This window comes from Schistocerca americana, chromosome 8, assembly GCF_021461395.2.
Source record: "Schistocerca americana isolate TAMUIC-IGC-003095 chromosome 8, iqSchAmer2.1, whole genome shotgun sequence".
NCBI lineage: Eukaryota > Metazoa > Arthropoda > Insecta > Orthoptera > Acrididae > Schistocerca > Schistocerca americana.
Genome location: NC_060126.1, coordinates 144,008,183 through 144,033,749, shown reverse-complemented (window position 1 = coordinate 144,033,749; position 25,567 = coordinate 144,008,183). Strand labels below are relative to the sequence as shown.

The following is a 25,567-nucleotide window of genomic DNA, read 5'->3' as shown; positions in this document are numbered from 1 at the left end:
ACCGTACTACAAATTAAGCAACCACCGTACTACAATTTCTAAACTGAAGCAGTAGCTGCTGTGTGGCAGTCGTGGCCGAGTGGTTAAGGCGTCTGACTAGAAATCAGATTCCCTCTGGGAGCGTAGGTTCGAGTCCTACCGACTGCGAAAATTTTTGTCGCGTCATCATTTGGTATTATGGCTAAAAGCGACAATGATAAAGGAATCAACACAGTTAACCAAATTTTAACAATCTGACAACAGCCGACGTTTGTAGCTACTTAAACTTGAACAAACTAAATCGCTCCTCATATTTTTATAATTTTACACTTTTTTGATTTGATAATAGTAAAGTGATATATAACTGTACTAAAGTGAATTAACAACAGTGATATTTTTCCATTATAGCTGCGAGTGAGCCACTGGGCGGAACGAACTAGAAGCGGCAGCGCCGTTGATGGATTTTCTGGTTATCAACGTCAAGGACTTGCAGTTTTCGGATAGTTCTTGAAAATACTGAAAAGTATAGATCATTAAGCAACAGTTCAGTTCTAATGTATGTGTCTGTGTGATTTGGGCTCAAACACGTCCCTGCGAACCGCTCCGACCAGTGAGTGGTGCAGAGTTACCGGCGGAAGCGCAGATGCCCGCTGACTGCCTATCTTTGAAGAACTCGGATTTGTAGAATATGGTACATTATGTATTCAACTGGATTTCATTCTGTCATCGAGTTTAAAGGTGCTGAAAACTGCAACAAACTCGTGAAGGACGAACAAACGAAGGAGCAATCGCTATAACCGTGATCCCAGCAAAACGTGTGACGAGGAAATGTAAAAGTGACGAAGTGGACCATAATATGGACTGGGCAAATGATATTGAAGGAGAGGATGTTATGATGCAGGCCACGGCGAGTACAACGGTGCCGGCAGGCATCGTAGGCGTAGAAGGCATTTCAGGAAAGAATAGCCCTCTGCCTGACTGACTCAGTTGTGCGAATGTCAGTTCAGCGTTCTCCCTGACATGTCAACATGAAGTACCCGTTGTAATTTGAATCATGGATATTTGCATTATTACTGAGAATTTATTCCCCTCATCCTCTAAAACCATGGATCAGATGTATAGTATAACAATCTTAAATATCAGTAGAATACAATCTCTGGCGAAAGTTAGTGCTTTGAAGGAGTTCCTATGTGAATCAGACACGGATGTGGCATTGTTACAAGAAGTAAATCTTACGGATCTTCGCATTCCAGGCTATCAAGAGATCTTAAATGTGGCGCCGAAAATTCATGTCCGACAGCTTTTTTAGTTACAGACGGCATACCTGTTGCAACTGTAAAATATTTAGAATCAAGCTGTCAGATTTTTGACATTTATTAATATTTATGCTCCAGCTGGTAGTAATTCCAAACAGGACTGGGCCAGATGATGCCGAATACGTAATAGGTGGAGATTGGAACTGTGTACTTCGTGACAAGGACCAGACACCAAATTTCAATTTTTCTTGTGTACACTCTGAAACGGATTGAAATGGAAACAGCTGGAAGCTCATCAATTAAGAGCAAGGAGAACAAACATACATATATCATGTGATCAATGTGAGGAAGGGGCAATTAGGAAAATAATAAGCGAACTAAGATATTCTGTCGACAGATTACTGACTCAGCATAGCGACATCAAGAATTAAATTCACAAATACTTCATAGTTATTAGGCAATACGATAACGGACATCCCGGTGGACAATGACTTCATGACGGAATTAACACGCAGGCTCAACCTGGTAGAAGCAAAAAACCTGTTAACTCAAATTACGGAAGAAGAAGTTGCAGACGCTATAACACGAAGCCCGAAAAACAGTCTCCTGGACCTGACGGCATTCCGGCGGAGTTTTATCAAATGTTCAGAAGGCAGTTGATTCTCAAATTAACGTGTATCTATAACGAACTAAAGAATTCCGCAAATGGCGTCCCACACGACTTCCTAGAAGGAACCATGGTTTTGATCCCGAAACATCCTGCAGGAAACTCGGTAACACGTTTCAGGCCTATCACTCTCCTAAAATCTGACTATAAAATATTTACCCGCATCATAAATGAAAGATGAAAATCAGTACTGAACACAGTCACTGAATCATATCAATCGAGCGCAGGAAAAGACAGGTCCATCTACCACACACTGTGCGACTACAGAGATACCATTTCCATTGCTGCAGCCTGTAAAACAAAGTGCGCCATCGTATCATTGGACTTTGAGAAAGCGCGCGATAGAGTCGATCGTGCTTATCTTTTTCACACCATGTGTGCCATGAACTTTCTCAATATTTTATCGACATTATTACAAATCTTCTGCAGAAGTCAACACCGACAATTATGGTAAACGGTCAATATACTAGGCCCATTGCAATGAAAAGTTCGCTGCGACAAAGTTGCCCGATGTCTACTACTCCTTGCAATAGCAATCGAGCCATTACTTTTTTGCCTGAGCCACAACCAAGGACTCGCTACACGCGGCCGTAGGATTGTCTGCAGGGCATATGCCGATGACGTTGCATTTATTGTCAAAGACAACGGCTAGATACAGAAAGCACTCGAAATAATAAACAAATATGAACTAGTATCTGGTGCGAATCTGAATAGAAATAAGTTTGGCTTAATGAATATTCGAAGTGGGTTAGGAGTTCCCATTCATGGACCAATAAAGGAAACTGTCACCATGACGTGTCTTAGGGTGGAATATACAAGGAATATCCGGCAGACCATCGCAGTTAATTACGCAAGAATCCTCACCACCATCCGTGCATGTGTACGTCAGCACAATCTTCGTACTCTTGATGAGCAAAGAGTAGCTCTCGTGAACATCTAATTATCCTCTAAAATAAATTACGTGGCGCAAGCCCTGCCAATGCTGAGGGAAGTGGCAAACAGGATTTGGCTGCTTTTGGCCACTTCGTCAGCTGTGGCCACATCTTCAGAGTCAAATACCAAACGTTGACTCTACCGACTGACAACGGTGGATTGAATCTTACTGACATGTACAGTAAAGCACAAGCACTGTACGTCTGTAAAACATATAAACTGTGGAAGCGGTCAGTCAGTAGTGTTGCCCATATTTCTCTTAAAAGAAATAGCGCCGGCCAGCCAGGACGCCCCAATTGACGTCACCACATCCCAAATGAACTTGACCACCTAGAATATTTATTCGTAGAATATAGCTACATTAAACTGAGAACACCCGAGAAAGATGTCATCAAAGTCAAGAAAATCTACCAAAACTTAATGAACTTTCAGACCAAGAACATTATAGAACAAAAATACGTCAGTCACTCTTGGCATATCATCTGGAGGAACACACACCAGCCGTATTTACCAACAAAAGTGTGATCATTGTGGTATTATTTTATGAATAGGAAATTTCCAATGAACTCTTGACCACATTCCATTCATCTGGCGGATTCCCCTTTGTGTACCACTTGTGACCTGATGGGCACAGATGAACATCAATTTGTCTGTGGAACTGCAAATAACATATGATTGTCAATCAGAAAAAATCTACGGAAAACATACGATCAAACGACGAACATCACTTTCAAGAAATGTTTTGTTTTCGCAAAGGCTTCCAGTAATGTAGATTCTTTTGGCCTATGTCACTGTAATAAGTAATCTCATAATGTTGTTGTAACTATTTCTGAATTAAAAACAAAAAGTGGTTAAGGTGTCTGACTAGAAATCAGATTCCCTCTGGTAGCGCGGGTACGAGTCCTACCGATTGCGAAAATTTTTATTGCGTCATCATCTGGTATTACAGCTAGAAGTGACAATGATGAAGGAATCAAGATAATCATGTAAACTTAACCGCAAGTGTATCATATCATGGACTGGACAAATGACACTGAAGAAGAGGATGTTCCGATGCAGGCCATGATGAGTATAACGGTGCCGTCAGATGTCGTAGGCGTAGAAGGTGCAGCATCTGAAGTTCCTTCAGGAAAGAATCGCCCTCCGTCTGACTCAGTTGTGCGAATGTCAGTTCAGCGATCTCTCTCCTATGTCACCATGAAGCAAATTTTAAGGATCTTCGCATTCCATGCTATCAAGATACCTTAAATGTGGCAACCGAAAATTCATGAGAGACAGATTTTTTAGTTAGGGAAGGCATACTTGTTACAAATGTAAAATATTTCGAATCAGGAAGAGGATTAGTTGTCAGATTTTTTATTTGAAATTTATTAATATTTATGCTCCATCTGATGATAATCCAAACAGGAATGGGCCGAATGATGCTGAATACATAATAGGTGGAGATTGGAACTGTGTACTTAGTGACAAGGACCGGACACCAAATTTGAATTTTTCTCGTGACCACTGATTTCAAGTCTCCAAATGAAGGATGTTTGGGAACTCGTTATCTACTGTCAAGTTTACACTTCTCACCAACGTGTTGGTAGCAAGCCGTCTGGACAGAATATATGTAACACATAATCTAGAACGAAATGTTTCTTCTGCTGATCTAATTCCAGCTAGTTTTACAGATAACTGTGCGGTGAAATGTTGTACTAAACTGAGCAAACAGAAAATATACTTGGGGGTGTAGTCATTGGAAGCTGAATGCGAGTATACTCGACGACAAGTTAGAAGAATGCATAAGAATCAGTAGGGGTGCACGTCTCTGAGTTCGTCCTAGACACAACACTAATATTGCCTCGTAGACATCATGCGCAAAGAAGTAGTTAATATCTGCAGTGATTAAGTATGGTAGTTATGGGCTCAGTTAAGAAACATGATAGAATTTCACTATGTGTGTCTCGGGGAGCTCTACAATAAGCTTTAGGATTCCACTGCACACTACATGGAAATTATAAGGATCAAAGCGAAACTGATACCTTCAAAACGAAAACAGCTCGAAGATCCAACAAAATTGAGTCTAAGCCCAGAACGACCCTGTTGAGGCTCCCGCGGAGTATGCGGAAGTCTTTCATCGACAAAATGATCTTTGTAGACAATGTGTTGTTGGAAGAGCAAAATGACATAATCAGTGGGATACCCCTTTTCTTCTTCGAACTATACAGTGAAACTGCTTACAAGGAGCACTCTGTAGACGAGCTGCTTGAAGGGATCAGTGAGTGTCTCTCGCCAGAAGAAAACCGGATGTTGTGACATGCTTTGCAAGTGAAGATCTATTTGACATAGTAATTGCTACAGCTTCGAAGAAAACATCTAGTCCAGACGGTTTGCCTGTTGAATTTTATAGAAAATTCTGGCTCATTGTCGGTGGAAAATTTACATATATTGTAAATGAAATATTAAATGGAGAGCCAATCCCAGAGATTTTAAAGAAAGTCTTACAATCCTTATTCATAAATGGAAGGGTACCAAAGATAACAATAAAACATGCCCAATATGCCTGCTGAACGTCGACTATAAGTGGACAGCCCGTGGCATCAAATCACGTGTCACGACCGTTCTGAAGCATACATAACTAGAGACCAAATCTGCCTACCAGGCTGCAGTATCATTGCAACTGTAAGCGAGTATAGAGAGATTATCGCCATTTTATCTACGATAAACTTGAAAGGAGCCCTTAGTATATAACGATTTCGCAAAGGCGTTTGACCGTGTGAGTCATAAATACTTCAAGACATTGTTTAAAATGGGTTTTTCAAAGAGATTCCTGCACATAATGGGAAATACGAGTATGATGAGAGATTTCGACGAAAATATTTATTAATGGCCGGTACACAAAACAAACCAACATTCAAAGAGGCGTTTCACAATGATTGTTGACCTTTGTGATAGCGTTAGCCCCATTGTTAAGGAAGTTACACAGTGACTTGGAAGGCATCACTGTTATCGGCACTAAAAAGTTACAAATGCCTATGCTGACCGACTTTCGTGTGTTAATCAGGAGAAAAGATCTGAGTGTTTCAAAACTGAAATGGACCAATACCATCAGGCCTCAGGAGCAATGATCAATAAGACCAAAAGTTTCTTGCTAAACTTTGGAGGTTTTGCATAGATGAAGTTAGACTGGACAAAAAAAATTAAAAAAAACCACGGAGGAACACTCATCCCTAGGCATCATCTTCCATGAGTGTCCTCTTAAAATGAGTGTCATAAATTGGAAGACAATGTTATGTAATATTAGATCAGCCACTCTACAAAAAAGATGCAGAAACCTGAGCTTTCTGCAAAAGGTTCAACATGTAAATATATCCCTTCTGGCAAAAGCACTTTATTTAGGACAATGTTTGCCAATCTGCACAGAGTTAGTGAAGACGATAATGACTGAAGTATGTGGTTATATATGGCAAGGGCAACCATTCCGTGTCCCATCTAGCGTTTTAACACTACAGATAGGCGGAGAAGCCCTAGGTCTTATAGATACTCACAAAAAAATAACATTTGGTATTAGAGAGAAATTTAGAGTGCACTGAAAACAATCTGGACACCATCACTGCTGCACTATTGAAAGTGACCAGAGCTCAGCAGCCTCGATCTGCTGACGAATATCACACCTATCAATCCTAAATTAAAATATGTATGACAATTTTAAATAGACCTCAGTTACATCAGAATCAAGCGAAGATACAAGTCAGATGCAACCAACCATACGATCGTAGAAGTTATAATGCAGAACATGAAACGGAACAAAATTGAACAGAAACAGCCATATAAGAATTGGAAGATACTCTGGAAAAACCTCGCTACAAATGTATTATCAAGTGAAGTGAAGGACTCTGGGTACAGAGTCGTCAATAATGTTGTAAGTACAAATGAGATACTTTATATTACTGGTTTATGTGACACAAATCTGTCAAAAATGCCTTCTTGTTGACACACTCTCACACAATTTACATGTGATCGCTCTTTAGATATGTGGAAGGACCTCAAACGAAAAATAGCTTCGCTAAAACGAACTGATAGTAAATATGTAGAAATCTCTGACTCGTTGGATCCGGATCAGGTAGCTTATCCCTAAACGAAAAACAATGCCATAAGGTGGCTTTTCGAGAATTATGTCAATTATATTATTAATAAGAAAGGAGATGACAGCCTACTGGATTTCCAACCTTTTATCGAAAAAGTCTTTCCGCACACACTTATTAAAATATCACAAAGAACAGTTTGGGAATACGCTAAACGTCCATTTCCAAAAGTCGGGTGTACGATAGACATGTACGTGCTCGATATATCGTTATGGAACTTGTAGGGGTGATGGCAACAAGTAGGGGATATATTAATGTATTTTTCATCTTTGGTGTTCTTTAATAACTAAAGTCAGTATTTTATGTTCAGTGGTTGGTAATGCGCACCTGTGTGTGGTTTCTCTGTATGTTGTTGTATATGCTTTGTGTTGAACCAGTACTAATCAACGATGTGTATTTCCAAGTATGCAAATATTCGTTTTCTAACAAAATCTCAGCAGGTTACGGGCTCAGGTGCGTGTTAAAAGGACACTTGTACGAAAATAATAACGTAACTCAGTGCAAAAGGTTTTTAAAATTTTTGAAGTTGTTCATTCCACGCTACCAACGATGGATTCAACGAGAATTGTCGACATCGTACTTGTGGAATGCAAAGCATATTGGAACACCAGGAAATACAAAATGAGTATTTGTCTGCGAGGAATTCCTGGTACACTTGATGTGGCAGGCAGGTTAGTGAAACCTAGTATTCTTTCAGAAAGTGCTACCGTTGAGCAAAGGGCGATCTACAAAAGTGCATTGGAAGCTTTTAACAAAGCGGACAACGCTCTACTTGTTTCGACTACAAATACGTTGGAAGGAACTTTGCAGAAAAAAATGCGGATAAATACAGCGTGTGAAGTGTGGATAGGATTACACAAAATATTTGATGGTGTCTCTGAAGACACAAAAAGGCTCCTGAAGACGATATTGCGACACATTTCCAAACTGAAAAATTTGTGGAGTGAATTGAAACAGGATATGGCTAAAGATATCGTAAATAATTCAGAAATGCCTAATTTGTTTTTGATTTGTAAAATATTAGGTACACTACCAGAAGACTATTTTTCGTTTAAATGTAATTGAATGCTAATGTCTAGAGATGACAGAACAATTGATAATTTAACATCTAGTGTGTGCATATGAAAAAGCTTTGAGTACAAAGGGGGGTGATGTTAGTAAACAAGAAGCACTCACTACAGACTCATCAAGGGTGTCATTTCAGCAAGTAAATCCAATGGAGAGAAAGAAGAAAAAGAAATACGTAATTACTGCAAGGAGTCCAACCATACAATTAAAGTGTGCAGAAAGTGGGCAGCTGATGGCAAACCTCCAAAACCAGCTACAGACATGCTACGTCTTGCTGTGACATCTTCTGTGATGAACTCTGAATGTAGAAATGAGGACTGGTATATAGACAATGGTGCAACAACTCATATTGCAAATGATAGGAATTATTTCAAGACATTTCAGCCTTTTCGAACAAAACACTGTTACTACAGCTAATGGTGACATAATTGAAGCAATTGGAATAGACATTGAAGCAGCAGTTGGAGGAAAATCGAATAGAATTACATTGACAGATGTATGGTATGTACCTCAGATTCACAAGAATCTATTCTCTGTTCTTGCAGCGCAGGATAAACATCCAGAAAGTAAATTCATATCAACTGCAGTAATTTGTCATCTTAAGATTGATAATGTCACTAGATTGGCTGGTGTCTGTGATCGCTTTTGAGGCCTTTTTAAACTTGCTGTAAGAAATGTGAAACCTGGCGCCCTCAGTGAAGTTATTACCACTAGCAGAGACAATATGTCGCATCTTTATCATGAAAGATTTGTACACCAGAAAAAGCAGCATGTGAAGTCTGTACTTCGTAGCGAGTTAAATATTGAGGTGGAAATGGACAGTGAATTTTGTGAAGGCTGTATTTATGGCAAGGCTCACCGTTTACTATTTGGCACCAGAAAGAGGACCGCAGAACCAGGTGAGCTTATTCACACTGATATATGTGGTCCGTTTCAAGTACCTTCTGTGTCAGGGCACCGGTATTTTGTTCTTTTCAAAGATATTTGTACAAAGTTTATGGCAACACTGCATACAGGAAAGGTCTGGAGTTGCAGAAAAGTTAAGGCAGTTCACAGCTGAAGCAAAAGCTGCTGGACATACCATCAAGGAACGTCTGAGTGATAATGAGACAGAATTTGACGACAAACAAGAAAAGGAAATTTTTCACAAAGAGGGTATAATTCAAAACCTCACAATGCCATACACTTCGGAACAAAATTGGTGTAGTGAAAAAGAGAACTGCATAGTTGTGGAAACTACCAGAGCCATAATGCATGCTCATGGAAACATCCACAGAAAGTTTGTGCAGAGATGGTGAACATTGGAACCTACATTCTGAACTGGACAGGGCCTTCCAGTATTCCAGGAACTTCTCCATATCAACTGTGGTATGGAAAGAAGCCAAGACTGAAACATCTGCGGGTGATGGGCTCCACCTGCTATGCTCATATTCCAAAACAACAGAGAAGGAAGATGGACCGAAAAGCACTGAAACGTGTCCTTACTGGATATGATCAAAATGAGGGTTACAGAATTTATTGTGGAGAAATGTGCAAACTCATTAGGTCACGAGATGTCATCTTTGAGGAGAGGCCACTGAAGAGTGAGAGAAGTTAAACTCTTCCAGTGAATGTTTTCAGTCATCAGGATCCAGCATCTCATTATGGTATTGATAGTGAGAGTGAAGAGTATGGCAGTTCCTTGGATGTAGATGAAGACCCTCAGGAGGAAGATCAGGAAAACACAAGTGGAGAAGCTTTACCACATCTGTGTGATTGGTTAACCCTCAGACCTCCACACAAATTTAATGATTATGTAATACATCTCTCAATATCTTTCCAGGAACCTGAAACATACAGCGATGCCACGAAGTCTGTTCAAAACGATTTCTGGAAGGAAGCCATTGATTCTGAAATAAAAGCTCTTCGAGAAAATAAAACATGGGATCTGGTTGAGCTACCGTGTGGAAAGAGGGCCATTCCTAATATATGATTGTATAATGTTAAAACAAATGCTGATGGCTCAGTCAAGGCAAGATTGGTAATTAAGCATTATTCTCAGCAGAGAGAAATTGACTATGACCAGACGTTCAGTCCTGAAGCTAGTGTGTCCACCATTCGAGCACTACAAAGTGTTGCTGCAAGTGAGAGCATGAAACTTTTACAAATAGATGTGTCAACTGCTTTCCTTTATGGTGATTTAAAAGACACCATTTATATGCAACAATCTGAAGGATGTGATGATGGGTCTGAAGAAAAGTCTATACGGACTGAAATAGGCTCCACATTGCTGGAATGAGAAGATCAGTAATAATGTCATTAAACTTGGTTTCCAGAGTAGTGAACCTGATTCTTGTCTTTTCATGAGACGACAAGGCTGTAAGAAAATATTTCTTGTGCTTTATGTTGATGATGGTCTGATTGCAGCTCACAGTGAACAGGAACTTGAAGACATCGGCAGTGATTTAAGAGAAGAGTTCAAAACTACTTCAGTGCCTGCATCATTTTTCTTAGGTCTGGAAATTGACCAACAAGAACGTGGAACTGTATGTGTAAGTCAAACTCATTACACAGAGAAAATACTAGAGCGTTTCAACATGAACTGCAAGGCTGTGACTACACCCATTATAAAGGACGATGATGCAGAAGAGAAGAAAGTCGTTGCAACTCTGAATTTCCCTACAGGCAAGATGTTGGAGCACTGATGGTTCTGATGGGTGGGACACGTCCTGACATTGCATATGCTGTCAGTGTTGTATCAAGAAATCTTGAAAAACCAACAGATCGTGATGTAGTGAAAGTTAAAAGAATATTAAGATACCTGAGAGGTACAGCAAATTATGGACTTCTATAGTATAAAAATAATTCTATGAAGCAGGTTTAAGAGAGTTATACTGATGCTGACCATAGTGGTGACCTTGGCTCTGGGCGCTCAACGTCAGGTGTCCTTCGTCTGTATTCTGGGACACCTATCTCCTGGCTTAGTCAAAGGCGATCTTCTGTTGTCTTATCCACAACTGAAGCTCAGGTTGTGGCTGCAAGTGAAGATGGTAAGGCAATTGTCTGGATCAAGAAGCTTCTGACAGAATTGGATCAATTGGAGGCAACACCAGTTCTGCAGGTTGACAACGAAGCTGCTATCTTGCTTGCCCAGAATCCAGAGTTTCACCGAAGAACGAAGCATATTCGTATAAGACGTTTCTTTGTTCAACTTGTTAGTGCTGGTGAAATCACAGTTGCGAAAGTAGAAACTGAAGAACGACTTGCTGATATACTAACAAAGCCATTGTTTTCCATTAGGTATCAGTATTTATGTAATAAGATTGGACTTCGCAAGTTATTAAATAAAGGAGAGTGTTAATGTATTTTACATCTTACTTAATAACTAAAGACAATATTTTATGTTCAGTGGTTGGTAATAGGCATCTGTGTGTGGTTTCTCTGTACGTTCTTGTTGTTGTACGCGTTTTGTGTTGAACCGGTACCTAATAAAACGTGTATTTCCAAGTATGCAAATATTCGTTTTCTAACAAAATCTCAGCAGGATACTTGCTGGGGGCGAAGGACGGTGGGGTCTTCGTTGGCCCCAAGGCTGCTACGGTAGCCGCAAAAGCCTCAGCAGAACCCTGAAATGTCGTACCTCACACACTAGTCAGGTGGCACTGGAAGTACTCAGAAAGGGATTAAAACTCGAACTAAAGACTTGAAGAATTTATGTAACTGTAGAGATTCTGTTTCAGAAATCCATAGGTCGCTCGTTCGAATCCGGCCCGCAGGAAACATTTGTATAGCTACAGCTCGGAAGGACAATTGACAAACAAGTTAACGTTTGCTCTTCGTGCGGCATGGGATTTCTCCTTTATCGGATTGAATCTTTACGAGCGCGATCTTCATTATCGCAAGGAGCAGCCCGAAGCCATGACGTGCCATGAGACGATTATGATTATTCATAAAGACAAAATGAGTAATATGTGAATGATTGAATATTAATACTGTACTCTTATATTCTTGCCACGATACAGTTGATATGTATGTTTTGTGCTACTGAATGTTTTGTAGTACATGGCGTTATTTTGTACTCTACGGTGACAAACCTATTTGATATGCTAAAAAGAAAGTGGTGACGGCCTCTGACGAGAAGTATCCCCTTTGGGAGCGTAGGTTGGAGTCCTACAGACTGCGAAAATTTTTATGGCCTCATCTGCTATTATGGCTAAAACTGACAATGATAAAGGAATAAGACAGTTATGTAATGTTAACCAAATTTTAACTATCTGACAACACAGCTGTCGTTAAATGGCTAATGAAATGCGAACCTTGAGCAAACTAAATCGCTCCTCAAATTTTGATGATTATACATTGATTTGATAATAGTAAAGTCATAACTTTAATGAAGTGAATTAACAACTGATATTTTTCCATTATAGGTGCGAGTCACAGAGCAGAATGAACGTGGCGGCAGCGCCGTTAATGAACTTTCGGGTTACCAACGTCAAGGTCTTGAATTTTTCGGATAGTTATGGAAAATATTGAAAAATGTATATCATGTAGCAACAGTTCAATTCTAAATTGTGTGTCAGACTGGCTCTGGCTCCAACATGTCTCTGCGCACCGTTCCGTCGAGCAATTGGGGCAGAGTTATCGGCGGCAGCGCAAATGCTTGCTGACTGCCTATCTTTGAGTTACTCGGATTTGTAGAATGATACACTACGTATTTACCTGGGTCTCATTCTGTCATTGAGTTTAAAAATGTTGAAAATTGCGGCAAACTCTAGACAGCCGTTGACAATACTAGGATATTCAAGCACCTTTACGGATCTATTTGTACCGTTTCTCTGTAGCGCATGGAGGTTACAGTATCCGGAATATAACAGTTTAAAATGTATATATCGAATCTCCAAATGAGGCGATAGCGCTTTACCTAAAACAGTACGGCACCATTTCGAAAACCATAAGTGTTAAATGGCCTGGCACTTGCAACATCAAATTGACAGTGGTTCAAATGGCTCTCAGCACTAGAACTTAGAACTACTTAAACCTAACTAACCTAAGGACATCACACACATCCATGCCCGAGGCAGGATTCGAACCTGCGACCGTAGCGGTCGCGTGGTTCCAGACAAGCGCCTAGAACCGCTCGGCCACTCTGGTCGGCCTAATTGACAGTGATGTGCAAATCATTTGGATGGAATTACACATTCGGTCTAACGCATAAATTGCGGGAAACCGATCATTTATAACTAACTTCGAGCAATTGCAGAAAGGCCCATTTGAAGAGTACCAATGCACCTCTGCCCCGGAAATAAATGATACATTAATGGATACAAGAATGGGTAGGACATCATCCAAGGATATTGCAGGAAAATGGTTGACCACAAAGGAGAACAATAATGTAAGATCTCAGAAGAAAAAATACACAAGTAATGGAGGATGTCAAAACAGCGCTGTATAATTAAAAAATAAACCGACATGACCAGTGAACATACGAATGGAAGATTTGAAGTATGGAGGGAGTGTGATGATAAAATATCTACAGAAACGTTGTGGGGAAATAGAGGCGGGAGAAGATCCACCTATTGAGTGGGATTTATCATACATCTTGAGAGGCACCCACATGCCTTGCTCATACTGTGGCATCAAGCGGTCAGGCCTGCAAGATGAGTGGTCTGCCAAGCGAGTGGATTCATTTTTTATTTATCAAGTAACATGAGCTCTAGTACTCACAATTAAGTTACAAATTATTCTCCTGTTTGAATATTAACCAACGGAAACGGATAACGCACATCTGACTTTTCAAAAATTTACACAACTCTGATTGTTCACTACGCACTGGCAATACCACATTTTCTTTCTTATTCAACGGCTTTGATCAACACGTGGCCATCGCACTAAATATGAATGGTGCACACATGATAAATTCTGGGTATCATGACAACATACTATTCGAAGGAAAAGGCCACCAATCTTTTTCTTTTCACTATCTTATTTATTCCGATAAATTCTATAACCTAAACACACACATTCTAATACCTACAACAATAACGCATGAGAAATTCCGCCCAATGGGCATGGCTTTACATTGGTGATTCTCTATCTTATGGTCTCGTAATTATTTAACGCTACAGTGCACTTTCTGGATGGGATGGTGGATCTTTTGCTATATCTCACACTTCGACTCTCACACCCATCATCACGAAACTTTCCTCCAGACCAAGTGGTACAAAAAGGAACATGCATAATCCACTGCCTCTGAAACTATCTTGTTACTCTCCCATGGCAACCACACATACTTAAATTTCATTAAATACATCGCACTGGCAACATACAATACAAAACAAGGAATAGTCACAGCGTTATAATCACATCATTTTCAGCTTTCCCACTTCAATTAAAATTCATCCCAGTTTCACACGACACTGCCCCACTTCGTAACTTTTCTTTCCTGCTACGAACTCTGGAGGATATATGCACGTCTTCCTGTGCAATGCAAGCAAAGTGGCGTTGCTGGATAGACGGCTGACTCATCTTGCTTCACTCTGAGTATTGTAGTTTGAATCAAGCATCACACGGAAACATAACACGCAAAGTAATATTAAGAACATATTCATCACACACGCGAGTCCTCAAGGGATACCATGGACGAGTACTTCTCTTTATCCTTTGTCTCATAAACAGATTGAGACACACACAGTACTCACCACGTGGAAGTATTCGTATTTGTCTCTAATTTCAAGTCCTGCACACGCCATTTCTTTAATATTTCCAACTTATAGTACACACGCTAGTAATTCAGCTTAACTTAAGCACTCGGAAGTATTTCGACTTATTGCTACACGTGGTTTCATTGTGACCGTTGGTCACTTCCGAAGATTACTACAATCCCCTTAATATTACCTGCCTGACATTTAATTCTCCCCACAAAAGTTCCTGAAATAGAGAAATTATTATTCCAAACTACTCTTAAGTATTTCACATGCATACCATGTCTCCACTCTTTTGTCTTTACGGAGCACACCTAAGATAGGTCTTATCAACGCTAGATCCAGCGGCAGAGTGCTGAAACATGGCCGTTCTTCAGGTCATCTCGCACCTCTGTCGAGGTGGGGGAAGACCATGCTACCCATTGGTCAGCCACATTTCAGGCGCTCAAAGCTCAGGTAAATTTCATCTCTTTGGTTCCACCAAAGGTGACCAAAGGACCGTCTCAAAGATGATCATATATTGCACATTCACTATCTGTGGTTGGCAGACGACCATACATTCATTCATTTCGCAGATCTCACCAAATTGGATGTAGGGATTTATTTTGTGGGAGTGCACATGTGATCAATTAAATAAATTGTCTTTCTTTCCTACAGGATGTAGATAGAGCAATTAAGAAACTGGATAATACTAAGCACCAGGAGAATGATTATGGCAGAGATGTTGAAGGTGGAACACTTTAGAAACAGATGTACATTTTCGTAAGTGGAGTATGGAGAAAGGAGGAGATCCAGAAGAATGGAAGTCAGCTACCATTATCCCGCTGCACAAAGCGAACAAGAAAAGAAACTGCAGTTACGGGTATTTCGCTAGTAAGTGTACCATATAAAATGCTATTATTAATTATTCTTGAAAAGCTGAAGCCTTCTGCTGAAGATATTGGAGAGTACCAGGTAGGTTTTTGGGCGGGAAGATTAACCATGGATCAAATTTTCAACGTGAGACAAATCTGGGAGAAGTGCTGGGAATTCAACCATCGGTTCCTGGTAACATTTGTAGATCTGCCAAAGACATATGATGGTAATACATAAAGTGTCGGAGTGTCGGCCAGATGGAGCTACGCAAGGAACTGAACATCAGAACAGGTGAGAGACAAGGTGATGCCATTTCACCGTTGCTTTTTTATTTGGTCCTGGAGAAATTAATTCGGTAAATGAAAAGAGAAGGTAACGAGGCGACTCTAAATGGAAGAACACAACTGTTGGGATATGCTATCGGTACTGCAGCCATAGAGGAGGAAGAGATCACAGAAACTATAAAGGACCTAGCAAAGAATGCCAGTAAGACTGGACTGAGGATTGATGTGGAGAAACCTGAAATGATAGAGGTATCCGGAGAAGCTCTTAATAATGCCCCATTACAGGTTGTAGTATGGAATATAGCCAAAGTGGAAAATCTTAAATACCTTGACCCCAGGTTCAACAGACTTAAAAAAAATGTGGAGAGTACATGCTGATGTTTGAACGGGAAGTCACCAGAAATATCTTTGAGACTATCCGTGAAGAGAACACATGAAGGTGTAGGAAGAATCAGGAACTGTAAGGCACAATGAAACACTCAAACATCCTGTAGAAAGTATGGAAAATAAGCCTGGCAGGGCACATTGCTAGGAGGCCAGAAATGTACCAGGCTAAACCTGTGTACCAAGGAAGCGATTGGAGGATGAACTGCAGAAGGACTTTCAGCAGTTGGGTGTCCTTGGGAACTGGATCAAAAGTTCATTAAGTTCATCTATAGAGGAACATTGTATGAGCGGCGCATAATCTTCAGTCTCTGTGATCGCCGATTTTTTTTCACAGATTAGTTCAACGACTAACTTTTTTCGTTACATAGGTCCAGCCTGTGTACTTCCTGCAAAATGATGTTCAACATATATGTACTGCAAACCCTTTTGTAGGTCCAAAATGGAAAACATATACATGAACGTTATAGAAAGCAACGATAGAAACATATGTGAACGGAAATACCCAAATTTTGACTGGCTATGAATGTCAAAGACTGTACAATCGTGAGCTACCATCTAAAGTGAGATCTACTTGTATGTCTCCATGTACTAACAACAATGTTTTATCCGACTTACCTATACCAGGCGGATAATGTGATAAGGACTGTTAAGAATTTAGTACTAAAAATAAGAAATTGTGTGTCGATGGTTTTATGAGTAGAGACCTATAAGTCAATAGATGAACGAAAAAGAAATCTTTTTTTTTTAGTTAACAAAAAAGCTGCCAACTCAGAAGCACACAACAAACGTTTAGCCGATCGACTGATGTTTTCAGTTTTCTGATTTGAGAGATACAAAGAGCATAGATTTGTATACAAAAAATGGAATAAACGTGGAACTGTGCCAGACGAAAAATCGTCAGCATTCATGTAACGTCTTCAAACGCTATAACACTGGCAGATTTCCTATGTGCAGAAGAGATACCATTCCCTACCGCAGAAAGGAACACAAATAAGTCGATTAAATGACACACAAATTACTTTGTTTCGAAACAGGAAAAGAAAACCGAAGATGACAGTTGTATATATCTCACTACAGAACATCATAGTCTTTGTTGGTTACCATCATATATCGGCTAGAGACTAAAATATGCAAAGAAAAATAGGCAAATTTTGTAAAAATAACTAGCAGGTAAAAAGTTGAACGATCGTCTGAAAGGTGCTGTGCCGAAGTACAGAAGTCATACTACACGGAAGTAGTTATTTTTTTATAATTTAATTTTTCATTTTTATATTTGTCAGCTGAATGTTATTTCTTTTTAAGTCATGTACTTATTAGACTAATTCGTATGAATAAAGAGCCAGTTATGTATAATAAAGAGGCAGCAGGATCTAATATTATAGTTAAAAGTGATAATGACGTCGGAATTTGTAATGGTAATGCTGTTTTAATCCAATTTTACCCTCTGAGAATGTTCATGGCGGGTGAAATACAGGGACGCTTACACAAGAAGGTAGCAAATCAATTCATAGTGGAAGTAGTGTATGTGAAATAAAATATCTTCGGTTTATAGTAAATGTGATGAAAGGTCAGTCGTAACGAAGTTTTCCACCGCCTTCTCAAGAGATTCACACATCGTTTTCCATAAACGTACTGTGAAGGAGAGCATTCAAGATATGGAACGAATCAAGATGCACATTAACAGGCAAAAGCAACCACTACTGGCTGCTAGCATATTTTTTTATCATACTAATCACGACCAGTGTTAATATTCTCTCTATTAATTACGGAGATTAATTCTAGATTTCTTTATATGTGTATTAGGGGAAAACAGCTACTTACAAATAAAAACTGTCACTACTACTTGTATAGCGCTTAGATTCTGATGTTATCGAATACTTTGGACAAAGCATTTATGTAACTGTATACAGACCACAAACAGCAGTTTGCTGGAAAAGTCAAGAACAGGTTAATACAAATATTCGAGCTACATAAGTGAATCCGCATATTCTGTTAAACGGCAGGGTGGATAAAGAGGTAATCTTTTACATTTTTCGGCGTCCTAACCGCTCTCATTATCAACCTGTTACAGGTTTTTGTACCAGAGGACAAAACTCATGGAGAAGGATACATAATCTATGAAACATGCGTTTACTTCTAGAGTTGTGGTTGCGAATTACAGAGTTCATCATAAATCTGCTCTTGGTTTTAACCACAAATACCATTACTGAGCATATTTATTGGCAGGTCCTGAGGTCCATGAAGAGGCTTCTACAAGGATTGGACAAAAAAGGGGAAACACCCAGAAATGGATACCTGAACATAAATGCAGATGCTACCTAGCCATGCAGACTGCGCTGTTTGATTTGGTCCCCTCTGATTATCTCCTGCTACAGGACTGTTGCAGACGCCTTTTCACAGACACCGCCGAACTGCGAGCAGTTGTCTTAGGGTGGGTGCAACAGACTCCAGAAAAATGGTTCGAGGAGGGCCACAGAATTTGAAGGGGCTTAGTTAGGAGAATACATGGGGCGTGGTGTACTAGGAACCCCATTTCAACGATGGAAGTCGTGGTTTCCCGATCCGTATTGGGACGAGCGCTATCGTGTTGCAAGAGCACTTTTCGTGCCATTGCCCACTCACCACATACTGCCACGAAGCACCTGTGAGTATTCGCAGTGTTTACACCGTCATTACACAGAAACCACATCGTCTGGCGCTGTCCTTGATGATAACACTCCATGTTATCCGCTCATGTAATTACAACAGTTGGGAAATTGGGCTATACTGTGCAGGGATTGCACTTACAATTATTGCCCTGCCATCTACGGTTAGATCGAAGTACTACATACTTGAAACTGTAATGACTCAAATGACGCATCATGCATGATTGCAACGCCCCTCGTACCTCGTCATGGCAAGGGGAATGAAATAACATGCAATTCGGGAGTTGATATTTATAATTGCACCATCAGTAAATCAATTTTTAAGTAGATAAAGTTTTTCGAGAAAATTCGCAAGCCGTTACATTTGAAATGCAGTACAAAAAATATTTGTATTTAATGTCTTTAGTGAGGAGTGAGACCCTGTAGCTCTGTGTTGTCACTTTTACTGTATCACTACTAAAGATCTACTTCACATTCTGGGAGAGGTTTATTTCTGTTTAAATTGTAACTATCATGTGATCAACATCAATTTGAATTTGAAATAAGTGAGAAACTGTACGTTACAACCTGAGGTTCGAAAAGACATAGTTTTATTGCTTCTATGAGTGTATTTATATGATAATCACACAGCAAGCAAGATTTCGAAAATATTCGCCAGTTACGAACTCTACATACATATACGCTACACGCAAATCTCTCTTTCTCCCTCTCTCTTTCTCCCTCATCACTCACTTTTGACTTGGATAACACACTCTATTGTATCCGAGAAATAAATTAAATATAGTTCAAACCCTCATTTCCGACTAAGGTTTTCAGGACATTTCGTTCGTTTGTAAGGCAAATGCCACAACTAGAAATCTCCACCCATTTATTCCGCCGCGCGGTTAGAGGCGCCATGTCACGGACTGCGCTGTCCCTCCCGCAGGTGTGTGTGTGTGTGTGTGTGTGTGTGTGTGTGTGTGTGTGTGTGTGTGTGTGTGTGTGTGTTTTGTTAACATAAGTTAGTTTACATAGTGTGTAAGTCTAGGGACCGATGACCTAAGCAGTTTGGTCCCTAAGGAATTCACACACATTTGAACATTTATTCCTAATTGGGAGTACTCTCTGCCACACCATTGGTTTGCCTGGTAGGTATGTGACCTAGAAGAACCGAGACTATAATGGATCGTATCTCAAATAGCCCGTTCCACTCCTTGGAGTAGACAATGGAGAACAGAAAAACTGGCTCATATTCTCCATGTATTCCGTATTTCAAATAAATTAGATGCACTGGTTTGAATGGCTCGATGGGGACGAAATCGATGAAGGTGCATTGATATTAGTGCAGACAGTACACTGTAACGAGTGGTAATGACAGTTGAAAATATATTCATTTCAGTCCACTTTACTCACTATGGAGTTGCAGTCATCTGTGACAGGTAGAACGGCCAAACCGAATAAGTGCATGCGTCCAGGCCAGAGGGGTTCAACATCACAGTAATAAGCGGTAGTTTAGCACCAAGTTCTTAGTAAATTTGTCCTGTTTTTGTTATCACTGAAATAATATCACTTACACACTATGTATACAGAGTTTCAGGGAGAGCATAAGGGAACAATTGACAGGAATGGGGGAAAGAAATACAGTAGAAGAAGAATGGGTAGCTTTGAGGGATGAAATAGTGAAGGCTGCAGAGGATCAAATAGGTACAAAGACGAGGGCTTGTAGAAACCCTTGGGTAACAGAAGAAATATTGAATTTAATTGATGAAAGGAGAAAATATAAAAATGCAGTAAATGAAGCAGCCAAAAAGGAATACAAACGTCTCAAAAATGATATCGACAGGAAGTGCAAAATGGCCAAGCAGGAATGGCTAGAGAACAAATGTAAGGATGTAGAAGCTTATTTCACTAGGGCTAAGATAGATACTGCCTACAGGAAAATTAAAGAGACCTTTGGAGAAAGGAGAACCACTTGCATGAATATCAAGAGCTTTGATGGAAACCCAGTTCTAAGCAAAGAAGGGAAAGCAGAAAGGTGGAAGGAGTATATAGAGGCAGAATGAGATTTTCACTCTGCAGCGGAGTGTGCGCTGATATGAAACTTCCTGGCAGATTAAAACTGTGTGCCCGACCGAGACTCGAACTCGGGACCTTTGCCTTTCGCGGGCAAGTGCTCTACCAACTGAGCTACCGAAGCACGACTCACGCCCGGTACCCACAGCTTTACTTCTGCCAGTATCTCGTCTCCTACCTTCCAAACTTTACAGAAGCTCTCCTGCGAACCTTGCAAAGGTCCCGAGTTCGAGTCTCGGTCGGGCACACAGTTTTAATCTGCCAGGAAGTTTCAGTATATAGAGGGTTTATACAAGGGCGATGTACTGGAGGACAATATTATGGAAATGGAATAGGATTTAGATGAAGAACAAATGGGAGATAAGATACTGCGTGAAGAGTTTGACAGAGCACTGAAAGACGTGAGTCGAAACAAGGCCCCGGGAGTAGACAACATTCCATTAGAAGTACTGACGGCCTTGGGAGAGCCAGTACTGACAAAACTCTACCATCTGGTGAGCAAGATGTATGAAACAGGCGAACTACCCTCAGACTTCAAGAAGAATATAATAATTCCAATTCCAAAGAAAGCAGGTGTTGACAGATGTGAAAATTTCCGAACTATCAGTTTAATAAGTCACAGTTGCAAAATACTAACGCGAATTCTTTACAGACGAATGGAAAAACTGGTAGAAGCGGACCTCGGGGAAGTTCAGTTTGGATTCCGTAGAAATGTTGGAACACGTGAGGCAATACTGACCCTATGACTTATCTTAGAAGAAAGATTAAGGAAAGGCAAACCTACGTTTCTAGCATTTGTAGACTTAGAAAAGCTGTTGACAATGTCGATTGGAATACCCTCTTTCAAATTCTGAAGGTGGCAGGGGTAAAATACAGGGAGCGAAAGGCTATTTACCATTTGTACAGAAAGCAGATGGCAGTTATAAGAGTCGAGGGGCATGAAAGGCAAACAGTGGTTTGGAAGGGGTTGTAGCCTATCCCCGATGTTATTCAATCTGTATATTGAGCAAGCAATAAAGGAAACAAAAGAAAAGTTCGGAGTAGGTATTCAAATCCATGGAGAAGAAATAAAAACGTTAAGTTTCGCCGATGACATTGTAATTCTGTCAGAGACAGCAAAGGACTTGGAAGAGCAGTTGAACGGAATGGGCAGTGTCTTGAAAGGAGGGTATAAGATGAACATCAACATCAACAAAAGCAAAACGAGGATACTGGAATGTAGTCGAATTAAATCGGGTGATGCTGAGGGAATTAGATTAGGAAATGACACTTAAAGTAGTAAAGGAGTTTTGCTATTTGGGGAGCAAAATAACTGTTGATGGTCGAAGTAGGGAGGATATAAAATGTAGCCTGGCAATGGCAAGGAAAGCGTTTCTGAAGAAGAAAAATTTGTTAACATCGAGTATAGATTTAAATGTCAGGAAGTCGTTTCTGAAAGTATTCCTATGGAGTGTAGCTATGTATGGAAGTGAAACGTGGACGATAAATGGTTTAGACAAGAAGAGAATAGAAGCTTTCGAAACGTGTTGCTACATAAGAATGCTGAAGATTAGATGGGCAGATCACATAAGTAATGCGGAGGTATTGAATAGAATTGGGGAGAAGAGGAGCTTGTGGCACAACTTGACTAGGAGGAGCGATCGGATGGTAGGACATGTTCTGAGACATCGAGGGATCACCAATTTAGTATTGGAGGGCATCGTGGAGGGTAAAAATCGTAGAGGGAGACCAAGAGATGAATACACTAAGCAGATTCAGAAGGATGTAGGCTGAAGTAGGTACTGGGAGATGAGGAAGCTTGCACAGGATAGAGTAGCATGGAGAGCTGCTTCAAACCAGTCTCAGGACTGAAGACCACAACAACAACAAACCTCTCCACCCGTGAAATTTCAATTCATTTCCTCCTCCTTTTGTGGGTGCATTTTTTTTTTTCAAGCAATGTTTATCCCTTGTGGGCATGGGTCTCCATCGACTCCGTTCCCCCAGTGATGTTATTCCCCCGTAACCCGAGAAAAAATGTCTGGTAGTGGCGTTTGGAAGCTGCGGTTGTTAACATCAGTAGCAATGAATATTTGAAGTAGAACGTGTACCGAGAGAGCCAACCGTTTAAGTGGCTGCTCACAACAGGCAGGATATCTTGGCTAGAGTCCCAGTCGGGCACGGATTTTCGGTTGTCGCTAGATATGTCTTCACCTAGGGAATAACATTAAAACCGCCACTGCAGTAGCACCACCTGAATATAGTATTTTATCCACCCTCAGCAACGGTGGTCGTATACAATGAAATAAACAACCAGTTGCATAAAATAAATTTAGTTTCCTTATCTGTATCTGGCACTTTGAGCGCTTCTTCAGAAGGTTATTTTCGAGTGTCAACAACGAAGTGCGTACAGCAGGATGCCACGGTCATGTTGTTGTTGTTGTGGTCTTCAGTCCTGAGACTGATTTGATGCAGCTCTCCATGCTACTCTATCCTGTGCAAGCTTCTTCATCTCCCAGTACCTACTGCAACCTACATCCTTCTGAATCTGCTTAGTGTATTCATCTCTTGGTCTCCCTCTACGATTTTTGCCCTCCACGGTGCCCTCCAATGCTAAATTTGTGACCCCTTGATGCCTCAAAACGTGTCCTACCAACCGATCCCTTCTTCTAGTCAAGTTGTGCCACAAACTTCTCTTCTCTCCAATCCTATTCAATACCTCCTCATTAGTTACGTGATCTACCCACCTTATCTTCAGCATTCATGTAGCTCCCTAGTTTTGTGCACACACTGTGAGCTACATGACGATGGCATTTTGCTGTATGCACTTTATTGTTGAGACTCGCAAAAAATGCGATAGGCATAACCTCCTGAAGAAGCGCACAAAGTGCCCGAAACAGGTAAAGAAATTAAATTTCTTTTATGCAACTGGTTGCACACTATTTCCTTATATACCACATGAATCTTTTTAAAGATTGTCCGTTGCCGTTACTTAAGCGAGGCGTATACGTTAGATGCAGCACTCGACATTCTTCAGTTTTCTAAAGTTGAGGAAAATGAGAAAAAGATATAGCAAATACCTGCTGATCTGAGACACTCCACCGTTTTTATTTTATACTTCGTAGTGATAAGAAGTATTGTGGCATTTTTCGAAGCCTGTAAATTTAATAGAGGGTCACGAAAAAGGTTAATAGTTTCAACAATGTGAATTTTGTAACATACATCTGAAACAAGATAATTTTGTTGCGAACATGAAAGAATAATGAAATTTTGTAAACAATGTTTATTCAAAAGCTTGAATTGTCTGTTGTACAATTATTATTTTCAGATTATTTCACAGTGCACAATCCTCTCAGAACCTGTCTTTATGTAATATGTACGAGGTGTGGTCAGAAAGTAAGGTGACTTCATTTCTTATGAAAATATATTTATTTATTCATCAGTATTTATTTTGACCCCTACAACGTAACCTCCCTCAGATACAATACACTCGTGCCAACGCTTCTACCAATCCTCGAAGTACTTATCATAAATCCATTTTGGTACAGCCTTGTGAACTGCCAGCGATGCAGTTTTTATTTCTTCAGTCGTTGAAAATCTTCTTTCATAGGTATCTTTTCAGTTTTGGGAACAGGAGAAAGTGTCAGTGGGCCAAATCCGTTGAATATGGTGGCTGAGGCATGATCGTAGTGTTTTTTGCCAAAAAATCTCTCACAAGCAACGATGAATGAGCAAGTGCATTATCGTGATGCAAAAGCCATGAACTGGTGTTCCACAATTCCGGACGTTTTTTGCGTATTGCTTCTCGCAAACGGCGCGTAACGTCAAGGTAACACTCCCTATTGACCGTATGACCTTAAGGCAAAAATTCATTATGCACTACGCCACAGTAAAGGAAAAAACAGAGATCAAAAGTTTGACATTTGATCGAACTTGGCGCGCTTTTTTCAGTCTTGGCTCTCTGGGTGCTTCGATTGCGACGATTGGGCTTTGGTTTCGACGTCACAACTATAAATTCATGTTTCGTCACCAGTTACGACCCTTTAGAGCAAATCAGGATCGTCATTGAAGAGCTCCTTAGCGATACTCATTCGACGGTTCTTCTGATCAAAATTGGGAAGTTTTGGAACAAACTTCGCTGACACACGTCTCACGCCCAAAACATCCGATAAAATTGCATGACACGAGCCGACCGTTGTGCCAACATATTCAGCAACTTCTCTTACCGTAATTAGACTATTTTTCCAAAACAATTTTCTACACAGATTCAACGTTGTTATCTGTTGTTTTGCTGGGGCGACGAGAGCGAGGTTTGTCATTAGGATCATTTTGGCCATATTAGAAGAGCTTGTACCACTTGTAAACATTTTTTTTACTTAGCGCAGACTCAGACTTACCGTATGCCACTGTAAACATTTGAAGTATTTTAGAGCACTTGATTCCATTTGTCACAGAAAATTTCATTCAAATTCTTTGCTCCATTTTTTTTAATAATAATCGAAAATCAGTTGGCCACTAAAACACGTCTAACCTTTCTATCTGTCAAAAACAAACGGTGCATGCTCTACACCTGAATCTGTGAGCATGTTCGGGACATATGTACCAGCATAACAAGAAAAAGATCGATAATCGAATGTACAGTGCCCGCACAATTT

General features: G+C 40.2%; 1 protein-coding gene and 1 non-coding gene across 2 annotated transcripts in view; one reads left to right on the top strand and one right to left on the bottom strand.

The window, feature by feature from the left end:
• Positions 1–25,567, bottom strand: part of LOC124545632 — a 602,686-nt gene that overhangs the window by 361,569 nt on the left and 215,550 nt on the right. The window lies entirely within an intron of this gene.
• Trnas-aga lies at positions 66–147 on the top strand. Its single transcript has one exon. It is a non-coding gene; the product is annotated as a tRNA-Ser (tRNA).